This window comes from Pongo abelii, chromosome 19 (genome assembly GCF_028885655.2).
Source record: "Pongo abelii isolate AG06213 chromosome 19, NHGRI_mPonAbe1-v2.0_pri, whole genome shotgun sequence".
Classification (NCBI taxonomy): domain Eukaryota; kingdom Metazoa; phylum Chordata; class Mammalia; order Primates; family Hominidae; genus Pongo; species Pongo abelii.
This window is the reverse complement of record NC_072004.2, coordinates 82,869,871-82,895,019: the sequence shown is the minus strand read 5'-3', so window position 1 is coordinate 82,895,019 and position 25,149 is coordinate 82,869,871. Positions and strand designations below refer to the sequence as shown.

The window sequence follows — 25,149 nt, the reverse complement described above, 5'->3', positions numbered from 1 at the left end:
ATGCAATGGCGCAATCTTGGCTCACTGCAACCTCTGCCTCCCAGGTTCAAGCAATTCTCCTGCCTCAGCCTCCCAAGTAGCTGGGATTACAGGCACACACCACCATGCCTGGCTAAGTTTTGTATTTTTTTTTAGTAGAAATGGGGTTTCACCAGGTTGGCCAGGCTGATCTCGAACTCCTGACCTCAGGTGATCCTCCTGCCTCAGCCTCCCAAAGTGCTGGGATTATAGGCATGAGCCACCACACCCAGCCAAGTCATTTAATCTTGAACCTTGAATAAAAAAGGCAACCCCAAGCCAAAACTTCTGAGTACAGTAAGGGATTATCAAATGAGTGCCAACAATACCTTCAACATCATCCATGCCTGAAGAAATACTGGATCCAAAGTTCTAGGGTCAGCAGAGCTCTAAGCTATCACTGATTTTGACTTCACCCTTCCCCAACTGCTGCGTCTCAGAGTTTCTGCAAAGCCAGCCTCCATAACCCCCTACCCTAAAGCACCTAGTGGGTGTCATCTTCCTGCCAATCAATCTTTATGCCCTCCCTTCCTGTCCTCTTTCTTTCCCTCCATTAGTCCCAATACCATTTCCAAACATCACAATGTGAACAGCGGGAACCATGGCTTTGCAACGTAGATTCCCAAATTGGGTGGTGTTACTCCCTGCCTGGGGACCTCAAGGCCCCAGGCAGGGAAACAGAATTTATATTTACTTTGGCCTTTACCAGCAAAATGGGCGGATGCCACATCACCTAACAAGCACAGAGAAACACCTGTCCCTCTGATTTAACGTGAAATCACAAATTTACCCAGCTGTGAAATGTGTGTGATTCCTGCCTTACACTGGCTATGCTGGAAAAGCAGAGAGTGATATCATTTGGCTTTCTTGGGAGTTTCCTGCATTCTTCACATCACCATTAATGCTTTTGTTGAAGCCTTTCTTCCAGCTTTCTCCACTGTTACCTCTGGTGGACCTCAAAGCACAGGGAAGCAATTGCTTCAGGAGGCACAAACCATCCACTGCAGAGAGCACCTGAAGGATAAATGATGCAGGACTCTGGCCCATCATTGCTTAATGCCAAGTGGTGTCAAAATTCTAATTACACACAGGAAAGGAGATCCAGTGAGTCCAGATTTTGACAACCTCATCTCAGAAAGCTAGAGGTGAGAGCTGTCTGTTTTTCTGGTAATCCCACAGCACAGCTAAGGCCCTAGGACAAATGTTCTAGTCTAATGGTTGGCAAAGCATGCAGGCTGGTGCCTGCTTTGTAAATAAAGTTTTATTGGAACACAGCGATGCTCATTCATTCTATAGCTGCTTTCACTTACAATGGCAGAGTTGAATACTTTGAGAGACTGTGTAACCCCCAAGGCTGAAAATATTTATTATCTGGCCCTTTACAGAAATCAGTTTGCAGACCCTTGTTCTATTCCATGGCTGGGTCCAGTCTGGGCCACCCTCAGCTGTTCATCTAGATCTGCTCTGCCCAGGACCAAAGCTATTTGCTATGTGTGGCTACTGAGTCTTTGAAGTATGGCCCATGGAATAGAAGGACTGAATTTTAAATTTTCTTTCATTTTAATTTATTTAAATTTAAGACTGGTGCTTGATTCAGTTATTAGAAAACCTTCATATATGTTTGAAACACTTTGGGTATGTGAATCTAATTTTTCAACTGGGAATTTTATGAAATCTAAATAAAGATCAAGTACTGCCAATGAAAATTTAGCGTCTGACTTGGGAGTGCTGTTTAAGTCTAAAATGCACACTAGATTTGGAAGACTTACTACAAAAAAAAGCAAAATAGTTCATTAATAATTTTTATGTTGATTGAAATGATATTTTTATATACTGGGTTAACTAAAATATATATTTAAAATTAACTTCACTGGCTTTTTTTTTCCTTTTCTTTCTTATTTCTTTAGAGACAGGGTCTCGCTCTGTCATCCAGGCTGGAGTGCAGAGGTATGACTGTAGCTCATTGCAGCCTTGACCCCCAGTGCTCAAGCGATCCTTCCACCTCAGCCTCTTGAGTCACTGGGACTACAGGCAAGCACCACCACGTCCAGCTAAGTTTTGTATTTTTTCTGTAGAGATGGTATCTTGCTATGTTGCCCAGGCTGGCCTCAAATTCCTAGCCTCAAGCCATCCTCCCGCCACAGCCTCACAAAGTTTTGAGATTATAGGTGTAAGCTACCATGAGCCAGCCTATGTGTTTCTTTCTACACACTTTTTAAAATGTGGCTATTAGAAAATTTAGGCCGGGCGCGGTGGCTCTTGCCTGCAATCCCAGCACTTTGGGAGGCCGAGGCGGGTGGATCACAAGGTCAGGAGTTCAAGACCAGCCTGGCCAAGATGGTGAAACCCCATCTCTACTAAAAATACAAAAATTAGCTGGGCATGGTGGCAGGTGCCTGTAATCCCAGCTACTCAGGAGGCTGAGGCAGGAGAATCACTTGAACCCGGGAGGCAGAGATTGCGCCACTGTGCTCCAGCCTGGTGACAGAGACTCCGTCTCAATAAAAAAAAAAAAAGAAAAAACAAAAAGAGAGAGAGAGAGAATTTCCATGTATTTCTGAGCTAGTGAGGTGGAGCACTAGTAATTAGGGTTGCATTTGGAGAGGCCCTCCCTTCCTGAGGACTGGCTATTACCTGGGCCTCCAGAGAGGTGATAATTGTTCACAGTGGGCTGTGATGGAAAGCACTGGGGTTTTAAAAATGAAAACGTGAAGCCAGTGTCCTGATTCTACCTTTGACTAGCTTTGTAACCTTAGATGATTTACTTCTCTGAGCCACAGTTTATTATCATTAAAATGGAACTAAAAGAATACTTCACAAGACATGGTGAGAATCAAGTGAGAAAAAAAAACTTAAAAATTAAAATGCTTTATAAATTGTATAATAAAACTGTACACCAACTGCCCTCACCACTGCTCCTTCTAGTTGGCCACATGTCTGACTGTGACTTGCAGATCTGTTTCATTCATATCCCTGTTATGCTGTGGGTTCCGGAAAGTATAAGAGAATGAGGCATCTGCCATATACTTGTACAATGCCAAAACCAAAGGAAATTTGACCATCTGCTCAAAACTATCTTTTCCTTATGTAAAAATTTCATTAGACGGTAGTCAGATTGACTACTTCCCATAAGTATTATAAAAAGCTTCAGAATTTCTACTTAGACGAGGCAGCTAGAACTGTCAAGTTCGTAGAGACAGAAAGTTGAATGGTAGCTGCCAGGGACTGGAAAGAGTGGGTAATGGAGTGTTTAGGGTACAGCGTTTCAGTTTAGGATGATAAAAAAGCTTCTGGAGGTAGATGGTGATGATGGTTTTGAAACAATGTGAATGTACTGAATGTCACTGAAATATACACTTAAAACTGGTTACAGTGGGCCAGGCATGGTAGTCTATGCCTGTAATCCCAGTGCTTTGGGAGGCTGAGGTGGGAGGATAGCTTGAGCCCAGGAGTTGGTGACCAGCCTGGACAACATAGGGAGACGCTGTCTCTACAAAAAAACAAAAAAATAAAATATCAGCCGGGCATGGTGGCACATGCCTGTAGTCCCAGCTACTCGGGAGGCTGAGGCGGGATGATCGCTTGAGCCCAGGAGGTCCAGGCTGCAATGCAGTGAGCTATGATTGTGCCACTGTGCTCCAGCCTGGGCAACCAAATGAGACCCCATTTAAAAAAAAAAAAAAAAAAAGATTAAAATGGTAAATCTTATGATATGTATATTTGATCACAATTAAAAAGGCTCACAACTTGTCATTTTTCAGTGAGTATGGCTCATGCCTCAAGGAAACCATCTAACAATTACTTTATGATTATGAACAAATTATTAAAGTTTATTATGAGATAATTTTTAAAATTATTTCTATTTGATGAACCTTTGGTTTAGAAGCTTCCTGAAAGGTATTGAGCCTAGAAGACAGGAGAAATATAAAAAGACTCCCCGGAGAAACAATGAATGTTACATGAGATTCCCTGATTCCCGCCATGCCAGGGGAGTTCTTTGCTTGCTGTGCCCTAAGCCTAGATGTCTTTTTTTTTGGTGGTGGGGGATGGAGTTTCACTCTGTCGCCCAGACTGGAATGCAGTGGTATGATCTCGGCTCACTGCAATCTCCACCTCCTGGGTTCAAGCAATTCCCCTGCCTCAGCCTCCTGAGTAGCTGGAATTACAAGCGTGTGCCACCACACCCGGCTAATTTTTGTATTTTTAGTAGAGACGGGGTTTCACCATGTTGGCTAGGCTGGTCTCAAACTCCTGACCTCAGGTGATCCACCTGCCTCAGCCTCTCAAACTGCTGGGATTACAGGCATGAGCCACCACACCTGGCCTGATTTCATCAGCCTTTTAAGAGAAAAAAACAGCTCCATCCAATTCTTGTCAAGTAACTACCTCCACCTCCTGGGTTCAAGCGATCTTCTGCCTCAGCCTCCCAGGTAGCTGGGACTACAGGTGCCCGCCACCACGCCCAGCTAATTTTTGTATTTTTAGTAGAGACGGGGTCTCACCATGTTGGCCAGGCTGGTCTTGAACTCCTGATCTAAGGTAATGCACCCGCCTCGGCCTTCCAAAGTACTGGGATTACAGGCATGAATCACCATGCCCAGCCTGAGAGGTCTTTAATATATGACCATTCTGGAGGATTCCCATCGGTGATGCTCCCACACAACAAGGTACTGACTGCGTGCCCAGTGTTGCAGACAAAGACCAGGCAGAAAGGAAAGAGTCATTAACTGAACCCAAATGAGTTCTGATCCGGTCTCAATGAGAACACATTCCTCAATGAACATGAATGTCACATGAACATCACATTCACGGTTGACCCTCTCCAGTTGCTCCTTATCCCGAAGTTCTGCCCGAGAGTAACTCTACAGCGAGACCAATTCCAATTCCTTTTTCCTTTGGGAAAGCAGCGTGTATTTTTACTTCCAACAGCTGGATCTGATTTGGGTTCTGCCCAAGCTAAGAACATGACTGGCTAAGCCCTCAGTCTTCCAGGCCCTGTGATTCAATGTGTAGATTTCTCCATGTAGACAGGAAGGTTAAAAAATAATAACAACAAAAAAAAAGGTGTGAAGTTCTTGGGTGTTTTGTCAGATGTCTCTCAGCCCGGTCAATAAACCATGAAAACCAATATCCGATCCCACAAAGAAAATACAAACCAGCAGCTCATATTTCAGGATATCAGTGCATCATCACATATTTATCTTTTCTCTTGAGTTTTTATAAGCAGCCCTCGGAGGTGTCTTGTTTACGTAATACCTGTGTCATTATTGCCAGGGTATGGGAATGAAAAAGCTGATAAAAAGATTTAAGAAGAAGCTGGGTTATCAACATTTAATTCAAAAAATCCCCCTTTTGTGACAAACTAATATAAACTGTATTGGACACTGATGCTTAACCTGTCCTAAATTCTGGACTGAACTGAATAGAAATAGAGCAACTGAAATCCAAGGGAAGGGCTCAGGCTATGCTTCCTGCTGGTACCAGCACAACCTCCATCCCTGCGGTTGCTGCAAGACCATGCAAATCGCCGCAAGGGGACTTGACCATGGAGGAGAATAATCTACTTGACTGAGTACAGGAGAGTAACAATAGTCTTCTTCATAGTCTATGCAAGTAAGAGTGCATGTATATTTTTGCTGCTTCTTCCAACACTGACTCGCTTTTAGGGGTGATGTTCTAGCCCCGAGAATTCACTTGACTCATAAATTGAAAAGCCAAGATGATAACATGCAGCACTTATAGGCTACTTTATAAGCACTGGCTAAGGCAGTGGGTGTCATGTCCTTGTATTTATAAATGACAAGCTGAGCAAATTAGCCATTAGTGGGAGCCCATGAAGAATGATTAAGAGAGCAAAGACAGGAACTGCCAGAACTCAACTCGAAACCACAAGGGCAGTTGGCTCTAGAAGCAGAACATAGGATTTCTTCATACGTTGGCTGTGGGGACGGTCTCGGTTCTTAAGAGTCTTGTGCACTCCAGTTCATCACTCAACATGCATTTCACGTGTATGCCAAGCCCTGTAGATGCTAGAGGCAGAGCTGCAAATAAGATAACACTTGGTGTCTGGCAAAGAGGGGGGATTTCTTGAGCGTTTCTGCCTTGAAGACAGAAGACTGAAGGAAACTGATGCATTCATCAGAGCTCTCAAACGACGTGCCGGGAAATGTGAAACCGATCGCAACTCAAGTTAATGGAGAGGTTTGCTGACAAGTCTGACCTTTAGTAAGCAATCAAGCCTCTTGTGTTTACTACAGAACATAAACCCACAGTCAATCACAAGACCAAAAAGGGGGAAAATCAAGATAGAGCTTTCCCAGGAAACATATCCTGCACCATCCGCTTGTGACCTCTTTGTCATCTCTGTAACCTTGGCCCCATAAACAGGTGTTCCCGGCAGAGAGGTCCATCCACTACCAAGGTAGCAAGGCCTTTCCAGAATGAAAAGAACCGTTGTTTGTGAAGCCTAATGCGCCCATCAACCCTTCATGAAATCCTTAATGAAAATGGCTGGTAGCATCAAGGGAAGCTGCAGTACCACTTAAAAGCAGAAATCTTTCAGGAATGACAGCAATTAGTTTCAGCATCTTTGAGACCTTCTGAGAACAGAGGGTAAAGGGAATGCAAAGAGAAGCACTTGCTGCTTCAGGTACAATTGAACAACGGGAGTTCTTAATGTTTTGAAAGAGTTATTCAAGGTACTTCATGCCTAGACAAACAAGATCTCAGTGATATTTGAGGGTCACTGGACTCCTTTGCTTACCTAAATGCTAACTGGTTTGGCAAGTGGTTTTGGGGTTCTGGTAACTACCTAGCAAGGCTGGGAGAGGGTTATATATGTGGATTATATATGTAGATTGAGACTTGGAAAGTTCCAGCATCTTTGCTCACCCTACTTTGGAGAAGCCCCAGGTTCCAAAGGCATGGATGGCACTTGTAGCCAGAGAGGGTGTATAGTTGGTTGCAGGGAGGCACCATTCATTCTTAGGCCATAGTTGGCCTAAGAGTGTTTCTTCCTTGGTAAAAAGAAGCAGATAACAGATTGAGGAAAGCAAATGGGTGTCAACTCCTGCTCTCCTGAGGTAGTCAGTAAAGACAAAGAAAACGGTAAGTTTGGTAAATTTCCAGAAATTGCTACATTTAAAAAAATCTATGTTCTGGCTGGGCATGGTGTCTCACATCTGTAATCCCAGCACTTTGGGAGGCCAAGGCCAGAGGATTACTTGAAGTCAGGAGTTCGAGAACAGCCTGGCCAACATGGTGAAACCCCATCTCTACTAAAAATACAAAAATTAGCCAGGTGTGGTGGTGCATGCCTGTAGTCCTAGCTACTTGGGAGGCTGAAGGAGGAGAATTGCTTGAACCCAAGAGGCGGAAGTTGCAGTGAGCCGAGATCGCGCCACTGCACTCCAGCCTGGGGGACAGAGCAAGACATCATCTCAAAAACAAAAAAACAAAAAAACAACAAAAAAAACAATGCTGCTGTGAACATGAGTATACAAGAATCTGAGTCTCTGCTTTTAATTATTTTGAGTACAGACCTAGAAGTGGAATTGCTCAATCATTTGGTAATTCTATGTTGAACTCTTTGAGTAACCACCAAACTGTTTTCCACAGTTTTATATCCCTACCAGCAATGCAGGAGGGTTCTAATTTCTCCACATCTCCACCAATACTTGTTTTACATTTAAAAATACTTTTAGGGAAAGGGTATTGCTCTGTCACCCAGGCTACAGTGCAGTGGTGTGAAATAGCTCACTGCAGCCTCAAACTCCTGGGCTCAAGCGATCCTCCCACTTCAGCATCTGGAGTAGCTAGGACTACAGGCACACAGCACTATGCCTGGGTAATTTAAAAAACTGTAGAGATGGGTCTTGCTATGTTGCCCAGGCTAGTCTCAACTGATCCTCCTGCCTCAGCCTCCCAAAGTATTGGGATTACAGGTGTGAGCCACCATGGCTGGCCCATCATTTTCCTTTTTTTTTTTTTTTTGTTTTTTGTTTTTTGATAACTGCCATCCTAACAGGTGTGACATGATTACAGGATGTTTTAAAGTCAACTCTAGGTTCTCTCTTGGATCACTTATTCTTGCAAAGCCTATTTTAGGTGGTGCTTGGGTATTTCACATCCTTCTTCCAAATAAGTACTGAGACAGCCCTGGTAGAGATTTCAACCCCACTATTTATTTAAACCAGAAGAGTCAATCAGTAGGGTCCTGATTAAACATTGATAAGCTAAGATGGTTAATTCTTAGGGGGCTGGAAGGCATCCCCTGGAAATATTCTGTTTGCAAACATAAGTTTAATTCAGTAAATCTCTTTAATGTCAAAAAGGTCCAAACACGTTTACAAACAGTTAAATCACTCCTTGTAAGGGCACCACAAAGAGGTAGCTATGAATTATTACCTTAGGGAACCCAGGAGTGGCGGTAGGCATGACCTGAAACAGCACTTCTATTTGTTATAGAAGCTGTTTTCAGTATTATTTTGATGGCCCATCCAGGAATGTAGCAAATTACAGAATCACAACATAGAAGGCAGCTGAGTCCTACAGAGTTTACTTACGAATTGCATGTATATAATTTATATTCAACAATTTGGGGTGAAAAAGCCATTCTTGATCATTTGCATTTTTCATGTTTTCCTTGCAGATCAAGTCACTTTTTATTCTACTTTAGGTGACAGCTACTCTTGAAAAAGTAATCTTAAAGATGACTTTAAGCTCTGTAGTTGAGCATATAGATGTTTCCCATACTTTTTAAAAAAATATATGCAATTTGGTGGCTTTTAGAATATTTGCAAGGTTGTGAAATCATCACTGTTATCCAATTCCATATTTTCATCATCTCCAAAAGAAACTCCATACCCACTGATAGTCATCCCCGATTCTCTTCTCCTCCCAATCCCAGCAACCACTAAGTTACCTTCTGTTTCTATGGATGTGGCCATTCTGAACATTCATATCAATGGAATCATACAATACATGGCCTTTTGTCACTGACTCCTTTCATTTAACATGTTTTTAAGATTCATTCATGTTTAGCATGAATCAGTACTTCCTTTTAATTACTGAATAATATTCCATTGTATGGATATACCACATTTTGTTTATCCATTCATCAGTTGATGGACATTTGGGTGGTTTCCACCTTGTGGCTATTATGAATAATGCTGCTATGAGTATTTGTGTGTGAGTCTTTTGAGGATGTATGTTTTCATTTCTCTTGGATGTGGAATTACTGGGTCACATGGTAACAACATGTTTGACCTTTTGAGGAACTGTCCGACTTTCCTCCATAGCAGCTACAACATCTCATACTTTTTTGATAGTTTTAAATTATGTACAGCAATAAGAAAGCCATAAGCAATGAGAAAGCATAAAGCAATAAGAAAGCAATAAGTGACTTCAAGAGTAAGCTAAAGGACAAGTGTGGTTGTCCAAGTCACTGTTTTATGTACTTGGCCATATCATCCAACGATGATGAACAACGATCACAGGCAGCTCTCCAGCCACATGGCATCTTTTCATTATGCTTCAAGGACAACGAAGAGCTGAACTTCACATTACAATCCGCGTGAGAAGCTAAGACATCATGTCCAAATATGCTAATTACACAGCATTGACAGAAAGGGTGCAAGGGGTTAGGAACAGAGCAGCACGGGGTACTGTTGTTGGTGGGGGGTGCCACATGGAAAATTAGGCTTGATCTGTGCATGAATAGAAACTAGCATGGCTGGGCATGGTGGCTCATGCCTGTAATCTCAGCACTTTGGGAGGCTAAGGCGGACAGATCACCTGAGGTCAGGAGGTCGAGACCAGCCTGGCCAACATGGCAAAAAACCCATCTCTACTAAAAATACAAAAATTAACCAGGCGTGGTGGCAGGCGCCTGTAATCTCAGCTACTTGAGAGGCTGAGGCGGGAGAATCGCTTGAATCTGGGAGGTGATTGCAGTGAAGATGGCGCTACTGCACTCCAGCCTGGGTGACTGAGCTAGACTCCATCTCAAAAAAGAAATGAGCATGGCAAGAAAGAACGGGGAGGTCACTGCCTGCAAGCAAGCTCTGGAAATCTACTTGCTCACAGCAAAACTTCACTACCTCACTAGGACCCCTGCAGATGCATGACAGAGTCATCTTAAAAGCTGCCACACAGAGCCCTGGCTTCTATAGGTTCAGCACAGTTCTAAAAATATTTATACTATTTAATCCTCACAACAATGCAATGAGGAAGGTAGCGTTTTTAATCCCTATTTGACAAATGAGGAAACTGATGCACAGAGGTTAAGTCACTTGCCCAACGTCACCCAGGTAGTAAGTAGTAGAGCTGGGACTTGAACCCAGCCCGTCTAGCTCCAGCATGCACTCAGGCATTAATCTCCTTAGCCACTTGCTTGACATGCAGATAAAAAGGCTAGGTGGATGAAAATGTCACAGTAAGTAAAGTGATTTCTCACTCCTGCATGTTGTTGACAGTTTCAGGTTGATGGTAAGAAGAGTTCTTTTTTACCAAAGAGATGAGAGACAGTGGAGCCAAGGGGAGCAAAGAGAGGAGAGGTTACAGGGGAAGTAATCCGGGGGTACAAAATCAGAAGCCAAGAGCCTGAGATCCTCAATCCTGCTCCTAGAAGGTCTTCCTCCTACATAAATTCCTGCACACAACCATGAAAGGAAGCACAGCCGCCCATCAAAGTCCTTGAGACTTGAAAGTAAAAATTACAATTAATTAGTCCACCTAATTTGGACTCACAAAATGCGTGGGTGGGAGAGATTCCTGCAGCTGACAGCTGATGTGACAGTTATTTCATGAAAAGGAAAGCAGAACGTCCCTGCCTTTGGATTTGAATGTTTCCAAATGTGATTCCAAGCCCTCGCCTGAAACAATACTCAGGACAAGTGCTGAATATAGATATTCTGTGGGAGAAAAATCCCTTCCGCTTGCCCAGTCAACCTCAAGTGTAGGAAAATGAGCCGGAATATCCACTTCTTTTCACCCTTCTTCAGAGCTCGTCCAATAAAGGCAGCCGGCTCCACGCCCAGCCCACACTCTCTTATCAGTTGGAAATTAGATTCCTAATGGCATTTGAGGAGGCAGGAATCGCATATTCATAGTCTTCATTAAGCCATTCCAGTTATCTGAATCTAAGTGTTTTGTGATTCACTGAAGTGATATATACTACTTCTTTTGCTCACTCTACCAGGAGAAATGTACAATCTAAGTTCCTGTCTATATCCTAATGATATACATTAAGGACTGTCCATAAGGCAGACCACAAACACCTCTGTGGGAGGAGAACAAGGGAGAGGCTCCAGAAACGAATCAGCACATCTTCTTCCCTGTTCTCCTTCTATTGGGCATGCCTTCCTCCCCATTCCCAGAGGAAGACGTTTCCAGAACTGCTGACAACCCCTAGAGGAAGAAGGCCTTGCTTCCTTTCTCCTCTTGGGCAGATGGTATTTGCATACTGACATATTGTAAATCTAGTCACCCAGGTAACAGGGCTCCAGTTAGCAACAGCGGAATGAAGGTCAGCCTGGTTCCTTCTAAAATTAGAAATCAGACAAATCTGATTTTTAACCATTCAAGGTAGGATGCCCGGTTAGATGGCAAATTCAATTCTGAAATGAATTTTCAGTTGGGAGACTGAGCACTAGTTAATAAAGGCAACTTGGCGCATTTCAACATGATCATAACATAGGTTTTGATGTGTTGAAGTTTTAGCTCCATGATTTTATTTCTGTAAATAATCCTAACTATGACTCCAGTGTCTGTTGGCAGAGTTATCTTTGACTGGGGCATCTCCCTTGACTTTTTTTCTTTTTTAATTGAGCTGAGTCTTGCTCTGTCACCCAGGCTGGAATGCAGTGGCACAATCTCGGCTCACTGCAACCTCCACCTCCCAGGTTCAAGCGATTCTCGTGCCTCAGCCACCAGAGTAGCTGGGACTACAGGCACATGCCACCACGCCGGGCTAATTTTTGTATTTTTTAGTAGAGATGTGGTTTCACCATGTTGGCCAGGCTGGTCTTGAACTCCGGACCTCGGGTGATCTGTCTGCCTCAGCCTCCCAAAGTGCTGGGATTACAGGCATGAGCCACCGCACCCGGCTTCCCTTGACTTTCACAGTTGATCAGTTATCAAGAACCGTGAATTTGGCCAGGCACGATGGCTCACGCCTGTAACAGCACTTTGGGAGGCCGAGGCAGGCGGATCACCTGAGGTCAGGGGTTCAAGACCAGCCTGGCCAACATGGTGAAACCCCATCTCTACTAAAAAATACAAAAGTTAGCTGGGCGTGCTGGTGGGCGCCAGTAATCCCAGCTACTCGGGAGGTTGAGGCCGGAAGAATTGCTTGAACCCAGGAGGCAGAGGTTGCGGTGAACCAAGATCACACCACTGCACTCCAGCCTGGAAGACAGAGCAGACTCCATCTCAAAACAAAAACAAAAACAAAAACCAAAAACCCGTTAATTCTACACCAAGTATTCCAAGTATTTAAGGTCTTCCACAGTTGGTGTCCCCCTCCCCACACAGTCTCTCCCTCACAGTCAACTGCCCGGCAGTGAACAAGCTCCGTATCTTCTACCCTCTTCTATCTCGACCTACACAGATAACTCGCACTACCTGGGATATTTTTTTCCCTTCTTTGCTTTCCCTGATCATGGAGGCGGGTCTTGGGTGGGCTTCAAAGAGCACAGAATTGTGCACAATCCCCTCCGACCATCCATTTCTCAAAAGACCTATGTTCCAAAGAGGTTAAGAGACACTATCTAATTACAAATGGTATCTACACCAGAATTTCCCATAACGATTTTAAAGAATGATAGATCCATAGGATGCTAAGCAGTGGGAGGAAAAGAGCTTCACAGTTAAATGAATGTGGGTGACATTAGGTCAAACAGAATTCAACACGTTTTTCCTACAAGCCTTCTCGGTCTTTGCTGTACTGATACACACGTGACCACTCACTGATTTCACTGGGAAGCCCCCTTCCAGCCGGCTCTTCTTCCTATACCCTTAGTGACTCCTAGAACACATTAAGTGCAAGGTGAGCTTTATTCCCTCCCACTTGGCAACTACCAAGTCATGCACTGCTTTGTGATAATTCTTCTGTGACTGTTTTTAGTGATTTATTTTTTACTATATATATATACACACACACACTTATACACACACATATGTAGATATAGATATATAGATATTGATATACATAGATATAGATATAGATATAGATATAGATACAGACTCTTCCTGTGTCACTCAGGCTGGAATGCAGTGGTGGGATCTCAGCTCACTTTTGCCTCCTGGGTTCAAGCTACTCTCTTGCCTTAGCCTCCCGAGTAGCCGGGATTACAGTCGCCCACCGCCATGCCTGGCTAATTTTTATATTTTTAGTAGAGATGGGGTTTCGCCTTGTTGACCAGGCTTGTCTCCAACTCCTGATCTCAGATGATCCATCTGCCTCGGCCTCCCTAAGTGCTGGGATTATAGGCATGAGCCACTGTGCCCAGCCTTACTATATATTTTTAATAATTATTAGAAATGATTTCTATATGATTGTGTGCATCCCATTATGTTGTGTTTATTTTATATCTGTCTCCTCTACTAGATTGGAAGCCACTTAAGTGTGGGGTACACAACTTGACTTTATCTTTTCAGATACCGCCAAGCTGGCTGGAGCTTAGATAACTCTAGATACATTGAATAACTCAGTGAATGAGTGATCGACCTTATCTCCCCAACTAAGATATGAACTACATTTTAAATATTTTTTGTATTCTCATAGCACCTAGAACACAGCTTTTCTTATGGTAAAAAAAGTGAATAAAATTCTTAAAAATTAAATGCATTGGAAAATATTTATTGAACACCATTATATCCTGGACACCAAAGATGTGAGGATGGATAATACAGTCCTTGTAATCAAGGAGCTTAGATTCTAATAAGAGAAATCGATATATAAACAAAAAATGATAATAAAATATAAATACTCTAAAAGCAAGTTCAGGGTACCTGAGAACACAGGATAGAGCCTAACAGTTCTGATCTTCCGGCTCCAAGTCCAGCTTTTTTTTTTTTTTTTTTTTTTTTGAGACAGAGTCTCACTCTGTTGCCCAGGCTAGAGTGCAGTGGCACGATCTCGGCTCACTGCAACCTCCGCCTCCCAGGCTCAAGCGATTCTCCTGCCTCAGCCTCCCGAGTAGCTGGGATTACAGGCACCCATCATCACGCCCGACTAATTTTTTTGTATTTTAATAGAGACGGGGTTTCACCCTGTTGATCAGGCTGGTCTCGAACTCCTGACCTCAAATGATCCTCCCGCCTGGGCCTCCCAAAGTGCTGGGATTACAGGCGTGAGCCACCGCCCCTGGCCCCCAAGTCTGGTTTTCATTTGAGGAAACTGGGACCTAGAGTGGTCCAAGGTCACATACTAGTGGAGTAGCTGGGAGTCAACGTGGGTCTTTCTCACCCCAAGTTCTGAGCTGGACATCACCCTCTAGCCTTGGGGCAGGGAGGGGCAAGTCTGAAGAGAAGGAATAGATTTTCCATCCTGGCAGGCAGAGGACAGCAATGCGAAATTCAAGTGCATCATCAGCAGAAGCCCAGGCAGAAATTTAGAGAAGAAATACAAATGGCCAATTAACATATGAAAATGTTCAACCTCAAGTAATCAGTATCACCCTAGAGTTTTGCAACAGGAAGACCTGCAAAACAAATTTTTAAAATGTAAACTAAAACATTTCCCATCTATCAGAGTATTAAAAATTTAAAAAGCTAGCCAGGCTCGGTGCAACGGCTCATGCCTATAATCCCAGCACTTTGGGAGGCCGAGGTGGGTGGATCATCTGAGGTCAGGAGTTCGAGACCAGCCTGGCCAACATGCTGAAACCTCGTCTCTACTAAAAATACAAAAATTAGCTGGGCGTGGTGGTGAGTGCCTGTAATCCCAGCTACTTGGGAGGCTGAGGCAGGAGAATTACTTGAACTCAGGAGGCGGAGGTTGCAGTGAGCTGAGATCGCACCACTGCACTCCAGCCTGAGTGACAGAGGAAGACTCTGTCTCAAAAAGAAAAAAAACAGCTAGCCAGTATCGACGAGGTGAAGGGAACCAACCTGGGTCCACAATGTGGTGGAAGAGCAAAATGGTTAAGTCCTTTAGGAAGATGATATGGCAACGTCCATTAAAATTAAAGATGTTCTTACCATTTTACCTAGCTACTCTACCTAGGAATTTGTCCTAGAGAAACCTTTTGCAATTGTGCAAAGATTTATATGCTTAAGATTATTCATGTCTACATTATATGCAATAACAAAGCTGGAAAAACTCCAATTGTCCATCAATGGGATCCGTTAGATAAATGATGGTACATCCAAACAATGAAATACAATACAGCTATTAAATCATGAAATAGAGCTCTCCTTGCCAAGATGGAAAGATGCCCCAGTTGCATAATTACGTGGGGGAAGAAAAGTAAGCTGCAAAACAGTAGGTATAGCAGGAGTTTTGCTAAAATGCAAACGCGTGTACTCATATATGAATAGAAAAACAAAAATCTAAAAAAATATATTGTTCATTGTTAATGGCAATTACCTAAGAGATAATTGTAGGAAAGATACTTCTATGAGGTTTGAAGTTTTTATAAGGAACATGTAGTTTTCAAGTAGAAGAAACAATACGCTGGCATGGAAAAGGGGGCCTAATGCTGAAATTTCAAGGCAGCATTCCAATCCCTGAGTAGTGGGGAAGATAGAATGAGGATGGGACCCGGGAGTCTTTATCCACAAGGGCAGTAACAGAGGTTGCTCTACTAAAAATACAAAAATTAGCTGGGCATGCTGGTGAGTGCCTGTAATCCCAGCTACTCGGGAGGCTGAGGCAGGAGAATCACTTGAACCCGGGAGGCAGAGGTTGCAGTGAGCTAAGATCGCACCACTGCACTCCTGCCTGAGTGACAGAGCAAGACTCTGTCTCAAAAAGAAAAAAAAAGGCCATGCGCGGTGGCTCACGCCTGTAATCCCAGCACTTTGGGAGGCCGAGGCGGTCAAGGGCGCCCTCTTGAGTAGTGCAGGGCCTGAGGCATTTAGAGAGCCTTCTGAAGAAGTAACTGAGACAGGCAACCAAAGCAAAGGCCAGCCCAGGGGTCTAAAGACGGGCAGGAATGCTGTTAGGAATGGGGGTCTTAGAGAGAAGGAAAGGGGTGCGCACATCAGCTCTGGACACAGGGATTAGTGACAAGGCAGGTTGGGGGTGTCCTGAAATGGTGGCCAAAGAAGCTGGAGGGGGGTCTGATTCCCAGATCTGCAGACAGAGTGAAAGACAATGAAGCCACTGTGTGGGCTGAGTCTCTTAAGCAACTCCTGCCTTCGACCCAGATTAGTCTAGGACCTGGGGCAGAGGAAGGAAGGACAAATGTGTTGCCCAAGTCTGTCTATTTCACTTTCCCTTTACTCACCCAATTCCCTGTGTTCAGCTTCAAGTGTTTCAGCACTTAGAGATCTGAGATACTGACTGGAAGCCTCCCAATAGGAGGAACCTCCTATCTTTCCAAAATAATTCCCAAACCTCTGCATAAAGGCAGCAGATTGTGTACTTAAGACTCATTGAAGTCAATTGGTCTCCGATTTGAGCCGACTGTGTTCTAGACGTTTCTTTTCAGGCTAAAGTGTTTCAAAGCTCCAAATCCATTCATAGAAATGACGTCATTAGGCTTGCTCAGAGAAGACGAATTGACCCAAAATTCCCCCAAATAAAAACTCAGCCACCATTTCTAATAATATTTCTGAGTTAATAGACTCAGGAAGTTGATTCTTCCTCCCCACCCCCAAGTATGTAGGAATGTTCCCCAAAGTGTGTTTTTCTAACATGGAAAGGATGTGATATACGTCACACTTTAAAGCATTTTTTTCTTCTGATCAGAGGGAGCCACAGTCAAATAAGTCTGAGGAAAAACTGAGTCAAACCCGGTTGAACACATTTTATTTATTTATTTTTTATTTTATTTTATTTTATTTTATTTAGAGACGGAGCCTCACTCTGTTGCCCAGGCTGGAGTGCAGTGGCGCAATCTCGGCTCACTGCAACCTCCACCTCCTGGGTTCACGCGATTCTTCTGCCTCAGCCTCCCGAGTGGCTGGGATTACAGGCGCCCACCACCATGCCCAGCTATTTATTTTATTTTATTTTTAGTAGAGACGGGGTTGCACCATATTGGCCAGGCTGGTCTTGAACTCCTGACCTCGTGATCCTCCCGCCTCGGCCTCCCAAAGTGCTGGGATTACAGGCGTGAGCCACCGTGGCCGGCCTGTTTTATTTTATTTTATTTTTGAGACAGAGTCTCACTTTGTCTCCCAGGCTGGAGTGCAGTGGTGTGATCGTGGCTCACTGAAACCTCCATCTCCCAAGTTCAAGTGATTCTCCTGCCTCAGGCTCCTGAGTAGCTGGGATTACAGGGGCGCACCACCACACCCGGTTAATTTTTGTATTTTTAGTAGAGATGGAGTTTCACCATGTTGGTCAGGCTGGTCTCGAACTCCTGACCTCATGTGATCCACCCGCCTCGGCCTCCCAAAGTGCCGGGATTACAGGCGTGAGCCACAAAGTCCGGCCTATTTTTATTTTTAAATTATGGTAAAACGTACATAACATGAAATTTACCATTTTAACCATTTTTAAGTATTCAGTTCGGTGCATTAAGTATAACCACAATGTTGTGCAGCCATCACTAGAACGTTCCATCACCACAAACTGAAACTCTACACTCTTTAAACAACAGCTTCCCGTTTCCCTTCCCTCCGGCCCCTGGCAACCAACATTCTATCTTCTGGCTCTATGAATTTGCCTCTTCAAGGTACCTCAGCTAAGTGGAATCATACAGTATTTGTCTTTTTGTCAGAGGCATTTGAACCAGAGCAACTCCATCTTGAATACGGGCTGGGTAAAATGAGGCTGAGACCTACTGGGCTGCATTCCCAGACAGATAAGGCATTCTAAGTCACAGGATGAGACAGAAGGTCGGCGTGAGATACAGGTCATAAAAAAACAGGTTTGCAATAAAGAACCCAGATAAAACCCGCCAAAACCAAGATGGCGACAGGAGTGACCTCTGGTCGTCCTCACTGCTACACTCCCACCAGAGCCATGACAGTTTACAAATGCCATGGTAACATCAGAAAGTTACCCTATATGGTGTAAAAGAGTAGGCATGAATAACCCACCCCTTGTTTAGCACATCATTAAGAAATAACTGTAAAACTGGGCAACCAGCAGCCCTCCAGGCTGCTCTGTCTATGGAGTAGCCATTCTTTTATTCTCTACTTTCTTAATAAACTTGCTTTCACTTTGTAGACTCGACCTGAATTCTTTCTTGCTTGAGATCCAAGAACCCTCTCTTGGGGTCCGGATCAGGGCCCCTTTCTGGTAACAGCTTTGCAAATTTCATGAGGACATTCAATTTTCTGGCTGCGTAACTGGTAGGATGGGAGAACGGAGATTACTCTTGGGAATTAAATATAGAAGGAGGAGGAGCAGGCTTTGGAAAAAATAACTTCCTGTGAGGTTGAGGATTCCGGGGGCAACTAGGTGGCCTGGATATGTTTAAACACATCCTGGTTTGGAGCCCAGGAAAGAGATCCAGGTTGCAGCTCAGGGTTGGAAGACCACAGCACTTAGATGGTCAGTGAAGCCATGGAGTGATGGACACTGAACAGTACCCAGGAGCAACAACAGTGAAGGGGTAGGGGAAGGAAGAAAAACCCAGGAAGATCACTGAGAAGGACCAGTAAGAGAAAGAACAAACCAGGAGCATACCTCCTAAATGCTCTCCTGCCCCTGGTCCCCCAGCCTTCAATAACACAGTTCTACTCTTTTTTTTTTTTTTTGAGACCAAGTCTTGCCCTGTCACCCAGGCTGGAGTGCAGTGGTACGATCCCAGCGCACTGAAACCTCCATCTCCTGGTTCAGGTGATTCTCCTGCCTCAGCCTCCCGAGTAGCTGGGATTATAAGTGCCTAATTTTTGTATTTTTAGTAGAGATGGGGTTTCACCATGTTGACCGGGCTGGTCTCGAACTCGTGACCTAAAGTGATCCGCCTACCTCTACCTCCCAAAGTGCTAGGATTACAGGCGTGAGCCACCATGCCTGACCAGACAGATCTAAATCTCACTGCAAATCTAAAACCTTTAATGATTTTCTCCAACGTACACAGCAACATCTGAACTCCTCTCCAAAGTTTTTGCAGCTCTCGGACCCGGCCTTGACTCATACCCACCCTGGTCTCGGCATCATCCACCCAGTTACTGACTGCTCGCCTGTTCTGTTCTGCACGCATTCTCAGCGTGGCTCCTCTGCTCAGTGACTCAGTCATTCTTTCTATGTATTCATCTATGAATATTTTACTCTCCCGTCAAGGCCCTGCTTCTATCCCACCTTTTCTAAGAGGTCACAGTGACTCGTTGAAGTGGGATGAATGTGTCCATTCCTAGCAATCCTAAAGAGTAGGTCTGTGTCATTACAAGAAACCACCACCACCACCACACTGTCAACTGATTATAGCATCGATTTGTTTTCATTCTAGAAAAATTAGAATAAGGAAACTTTTTTAAAAAAACTAATCCAGAAATAGACAATGTTAACATTTGGGTACATATTCTTCCTAGTTTTGAATTCTGGTTTTGAATTTTTTTTAGATACGATGAAAATTATACTGAATATATTACTTTGAAATGTGCTTTTTCTAACTGAATATATTATCAGCATTTCCCATATCTTTAAATATTCTTCAAAAATTATCAATGGTTGCATAAAATCTCTCCTAGTATAGGTGTAATTTAATCGATTTCCAATTATTGAATGAGAATTTAAGAAATTTTCTTGTTTACCCGCAGTACATCGCGTGTAGTAAGTATTCAAAAGATGTTTGAATTGGGGTTTTATTAGTATAATAAAATAAAAATAGGCAAATCCTGTCCTGAATTTACATGATCATTCAGATAGCAAATACATTATTTAAACAGAAAAAAATTGTTTTCAGCTTGTGTAATATAAATTTGTAAATTTGTGTCAATTAAAAGTCAGTTACACCTGAAAAAACTACTGCTTTCCCCACCCTATGAGGGCCATTCCTTCTCCCAAAGACTGAAATTCATGATTAGGGCAGTGATTTGAAAAACAAAGCAAAACTAAACTAAACTAAAAACAATATCTTAAATCTAAAGGGAGATTGTATATTCAGGAACATTAGTATCATCTAATCTGAAAATGTGTGTAAAATCTTACTTCACCTTTTCTTCATTTCCTTTTCTTCAGCAGTGTCTCGTCACATTAAAATATATTGAAATTTTTTCAGTAGGTAAAAGCCAGTTACAAATATGATTTATATGCTTGTCCATAGTAAAGTGACTTTTCAGTAGCCCTAGGTAGTATCTCGCCAGCCCAAGCATGATGATTTGAGGGAGGAGGGAGAGAAAAGGGAAAGGGACTGAGTGGGACTAAGGCTTGCCCAGTGCCCAGGAGGGCAGGAAAGGGAGAAGTAACAACGGAGGGTCAACAACTGGACAAAGGGCACGTCTAACAAGGCTTGATAGCAGGCTCCAGTGCAATCCAGGTAGAGGGGGAGGCCAGGGTTGCTCCCCAAAATATGAAGAAACACCATCAAAAGAATTGTGAGGGAAAAGAGAGTTACTCCAAAATTTTACATATGGCCAATCTGTCATCTGTGTGCAAGCGTAACATATGCAAAGACTAGGAAACACTCCCTACAGGTGTTCTCAAAAACAACTTGGGCCAGGCGCGGTGGCTCACGCCTGTAATCCCAACACTTTGGGAGGCCAAGGTGGGTGGATCACAAGGTCAGGAGATCGAGACCAGCCTGGCTAACACGGTGAAACTCCATCTCTACTAAAAAAAAGACCCAACTATATGCTGTCTATAGGAGATACTTTAGATCCAAAGTTACAAATAGACTGGAATTAAAGGACAGGAAAAATATGTCATGTAAACAGTAAACCATAAGAAAGCTGGAGTGGCTATACTAATATCAGACAAAGTAGACTTTAAAACAAAAAATGGTACCAGAGATAAAGTGGGACATTTTATAATGATCAAAGGGTAATTCCTTAGGAAGATACAATTATAAACATGTATGCACCTAACAAAGCCCTGAAATACATAAAGCAAAAATTGACAGAATTGATAAGAGAAATGAACAATTAAACTAAACTATCACAACTATAGTTGGAGACCTTAGTACGCCACTTTCAATAATGGATAGAACAACTAGGCAGAAGATCAACATGGAAACAGAAGACTTGAACATTGTAAGCCAATTAGACCTAAAAAATCAACAGAACACATCACTCAACACAGCAGAATACACACTTCTTTCAGTGCATGTGGAAGTCTCCAGGATAGACCATATACTAGACCATAAAACAAACTTCAATAAATTTAAAAGGACTGAACTCATACAAGGCAAGTTCTCCGACAACAATGGAATAGAATTAGAAATTCAGGCAATTTATAATTATGTGGAAATTAAACAACACACACAAATAACCAATGGGTTTAAGAAGAAATCACAAGGGAGAGTAGAAAATAATTTGAGATGATTAGAAATGAAGATACAACATACCAAAACTTAAGGGACACAGCTAAGGCTGTGCTACCTAAAGAGAATTGTATAGCTGTAAATGCATATATTAAAAAAGAAAAAGATTTCACATCAATAACTTAACCTTCCACCTGAAGACAGTGGAACAAAAAAGCAAGTTAAACCTAAATTAATTAATTAACCTAAATTAATTAACTAATTAGTGAACTAGAGAATAGAAAAACAACAGAGAAACTGAACAAAACCAAAAGTTGGCTCTTTGAAAAGATCAACAAAATTGACAAAACTTTAGCCAAACTGGCCAAACAAAAAAGAAAGAAGACTGATTGAATTCCCCTGATATTGAAAAATATCATAAGCATTGCTTTGTTAAAACGTTTCCCAGGTCTTCCCTTTGCTCCAGGAAGGTACGGGTTCTAGAGAGACTTTAGCCATTCCTGTGTACCTTTTCACAGCAGAAGGTTGAAAACTTGTTCTTCAATAGTTTTACACATGTGGCTACTAGTTCCTGGAATAGCAAAGCAATTGTTACCTCCATGCCTTTTCAGTTGCTTTAGAAAAGACCTGTTTTGCACCTGAGAAAACAGGAAGATCAGAGCAGCTTTTTCGTGTGTTTTGTTTACACAGTGTTGTTGTATTTTCATTTGCTCTAGACTTCAAGGCAGATGCAAAATAAAATGGAAAAACAACTTAGGTTCAGTAGAGTGGTCAAGTGATCCTACTCCTTTGGGGAAGGATATGCCACAGACTCCTGGAAGGCTGGAGATGTTGGGGCTCAGAAAGCAATACCCCAAAATAGGGTGCTTTGACATGCTGAAGTGAGGCAGAAGCCTCAGGGTCTCGCTGACCTTCCCCCACACCCCTCATTTCTCTGTCCTTCCCAAAGCACAGAATCAAGTTGTTCTCTGGAGTTCCTTTTACCTGCCTAATGTCTGGATCTGTCACAGAAGGAAACAATCACTTCTGGTCACTTCCCTGTGTTTTCATTGACTGAACTCATATCGCATAAAGAAAGACTGAATTTGGTCAACACACCTGGACAGAATTTTGTCACAAACCATTCATTGTCTGCCCAACAGACTTTGTCCCAATCCATTGTATGTTCTTCAAGCCCATCAAATTCCCTAAAAATCATCTACTACCTCCCTAAAATCATCCACACTTCCCCTCTCCCTTTCCTCTAAAAAATAAGATACAAAAACATCTGTACCCCATTAGGATACTGGGTAATCACTTTGTGATTTTCCTCCCGTGCACGCTAATCATTTGTATGGCTTTTCCCCTATTAATTTGCCTTTTGTGAATTGATTTTTTGGCAAACCTTCAAGAGACAAAGGGTAAGTTTTCCCTTGTTCCCTACAGAGAAAATACCAGGGCTGCAGAGAACTTACTCAGAGTGTGACATGGTACCTGGGCAATAATGCCCCCTCCCTCCCCATCAAGATGGAACCAGGCCACTGGATTCTATTGCCAGCTCTGTGACCCAGAGTGAGTCACCTTACCTTTGCTAAGCTTTAGTCATCTCATTTATGAGACAAAGTGGTCATTAAGTGATATAATTTTTTTCTAGTTCCTACCACCTTTTAGCCAGTCCTACAATGGGAAATTCAGGAGCCATAATCCTTGGAGCACTCCCACCCCAACCCCAGTATATCCTGTAGACTTACTTCTCAATAAATCTACTTCTTTTATTTTGAGTTTTTGGTAACTTTATTTTCTAAAACTCCACACAACAAATATGTTTTCTTTGACATCTCCAATTCCTTTAAAAAGAAATAGAGGCTGGGTGAGGTGGCTCACCCCTGTAATCCCAGCACTTTGGGAGGCCAAGGTGGGTGGATCACCTGAGGTCAGGAGTTCGAGACCAGCCTGACCAACATGGTGAAACCCCGTCTCTACTAAAAATACAAAAATTAGCTGGGCGTGGTGGTGGCATGCACCTGTAATCCCAGCTACTCGGGAGGCTGAGGCAGGAGAATCGCTTGAACCCAGGAGGCGGAGGTTGCAGAGGAGCCAAGATGGCGCCACTATACTCCAGCCTGGGTGACAGAGGGAGACTCCGTCTCTAAAATATAATACAATACAATACAATACAATACAATAATCTTACTTCACACAAACTTCCTTGAGTACCCAAAACTAGACCCATTCTCCCTGTCAGATCTTCTCAATAACATCTTGTACTTCCTTCATGAGAAAGGATCAAGGTAAGGCCAGGAATGACAAACCCTTCTACCCCATGGCAGATGTCACTTACTGACAACAGCCCCAATGCTGCCCGCAATCCTCTTCCATCCAGTGTTCCAAGTGGCCACTATAGATTGACTAGGGCAATGGTTTTGTTACTTGGGCCAACCTGTTCCTTAAATCTCCAATATCCTAAATTTTCCAACCTCCTTAAGTAGATTGCATTGTTACTCTCCAAAGCTACTTGCATACATCTAAACCAAATCTGCATTACAATTTCAATCCATTTCCTGGAAATGACTGTGCTTTGCTGAGTATCTAGAGAGCTGAGAACAGCCTAGTGGCCTAAAAAAAAAAAGTACAAGTAAATCTTAAAACACTGATTATGATTTTATGAAAGCAGAGAAGAGCACTAAGGAATAATTCATAAGCTTATGGTTCAACTATGGTAATAGGATTGTTTACTTCATCACACAAACTTTCATCTTATCACTTTGCTGTTAGTCCACTTCAGAGTGCAGAACACAACGACACATCTAATGTGCTTCAACTACAACATGAATGGTTAATGCCTCCCAAACAAATTTATGTACCAAAAGTTGTCTTAAGACTTTCTGCACAATAGCACATTTAATCTTCGTTTAATTTAACACTCATTAATAGGTCAGTGTAATTATGATCACCTCTCTCGTACAGATGAGGAACCTGAGGCCCCGACAAAGCAGAAGACCAAAATGACGAGAATTTCAGGCATGCTAGAATTCAGAAAGCTTACTTCCCCCAAACTTTTTTTTTTTTTTTTTTTTTTTGAGACAGAGTTTTGCTCTTGTTGCCCAGGCTGGAGTGCAATGGCACAGTCTTGACTCACTGCAACCTCCACCTCCCACGTTCAAGCAATTCTCCTGCTTCAGCCTCCCGAGTAGCTGGGATTACAGGCTCCCACCAGTCCACGTCCCGGCTCATTTTTGTATTTTTAGTAGAGACGGGGTTTCACCATGTTGGCCAGGCTGGTCTTGAACTCCTGACCTCAGGCAATCTGCCCGCCTTGGCCTCCCAAATTGCTGGGATTATAGGCGTGAGCCACCACACCCGGCCAGCCCCCAAACTTTTAATGTGGAAGTTACAAGAGGGTAACTTCCAAAGGGTAACATCCAAAAGGTTGCAAAATAAGGGAATAGAACAAAAAAGAGGAAGAAAGAAATTTAATAAAATGTTGAGACAAGGCAGCAAAGGAGACAGGACAGGCTGGTAGATTGGAGCCAGATGACGATGGCTGAGAAGTAAGGAGATGTCATATAACCAGGAGTGCGTCTACAGCACTAGGTGATGAAAGTGT

The 25,149-nt window shown here is 43.0% G+C and overlaps 1 protein-coding gene across 1 annotated transcript in view; it reads right to left on the bottom strand.

The window, feature by feature from the left end:
* PITPNC1 (phosphatidylinositol transfer protein cytoplasmic 1) overlaps positions 1-25,149 on the bottom strand; it is a 236,934-nt gene that overhangs the window by 168,963 nt on the left and 42,822 nt on the right. The gene's annotated exons all lie outside the window — the stretch shown is intronic.